Here is a 1116-nt window from a genome sequence, read left to right on the forward strand (position 1 = left end):
GTGGATGGGTAGGTGGGTGGGTTTGTGGATGGATGGATAAATGGATGGATGGGTGGATGGATAGATGAATGGGTGGATGCGTGCATAGATGGAGGGATGACTGGATTTGTTTGTGCATGGATATGTGTGTGGATACACAGATGGGGGGAGGGTGGGTGAAAATCAAGGTAGAATACGAGTGATTTCTTCTGGCACAGACCAGCCATATTAAGGAGGAAAAGAGAGTTCCTCTGCAGAGGGACAGACCTAATTGCTAGAGAAGGTATTTCTAGTCCTTCTGCCCTCAATCTAGGAGAATATTTTAAGGTATGGATGATGGAGGTCTGTGCAAGACAGGAAGACAAGAGATGCCTAGGTGGCTTAGAGAACAAACTAAAATGGTACCCTCCGTGTCCCTCACATTCCACGCCTCCCGTGTGAAAGCTGAGCTTGCCTATCAATCAGCACAGTCAATAGCTCAAATTGGCACCCACCAACCCAATAGCTGTTATTTGCCTGAACAATGCCCTGAGTCATATCAGCCCCGTGAATGGAAGTCTGCATCCTTTCCAGTCTCAGTGAGCCAATGTCTTAAAAAAAATAGATAGATATTTAGGGTTTTCAAAAAGAGATAATGAGCAATTGCTAATAATTATCTGAAGCTATTAGAGTTGGTCCCAGAACGATGAATGCTACTGTTGAGTCTTGATAATACCGGAAGATGATTTAAGCCTGGTTCGAGGAGGGCTGCCAAGATGTGCTTAACAATAGAGCTGAATTCTCAGACGTCCGGACGCACTTCTCCCAGGCAGCGCAAATTCAAGCACACTGAGTTTCAGTGAAATGATGATGGTGTCTTGTACATCTCCCAGAACGTTCAGAATCGAGAGGCAGATGTTCCCAGGGAGGTCCGAGTCTGTGAGAATCCAGCCGGGTTCCTCGGGAGCAGGACTTCGTTTAGCACCAGTTCAGAGCAGATCGGTGGGGGCCTGCGGGAGCCGTGACTTCTGTGTTGGATGCCTGCGGCTGTGTAACAGATCACCACTTAAAACAGCAGAGATTCATTCCCTTACTGTTCTGGAAGTGAGAAGGACAAAGCCAAGGTCACCAGGGCTGGCTCCTTCCAGAAGCTCTGAG

Source organism: Marmota marmota, unplaced genomic scaffold (genome assembly GCF_001458135.2).
Source record: "Marmota marmota marmota unplaced genomic scaffold, marMar, whole genome shotgun sequence".
In the NCBI taxonomy this organism is placed as follows: Eukaryota; Metazoa; Chordata; class Mammalia; order Rodentia; family Sciuridae; genus Marmota; species Marmota marmota.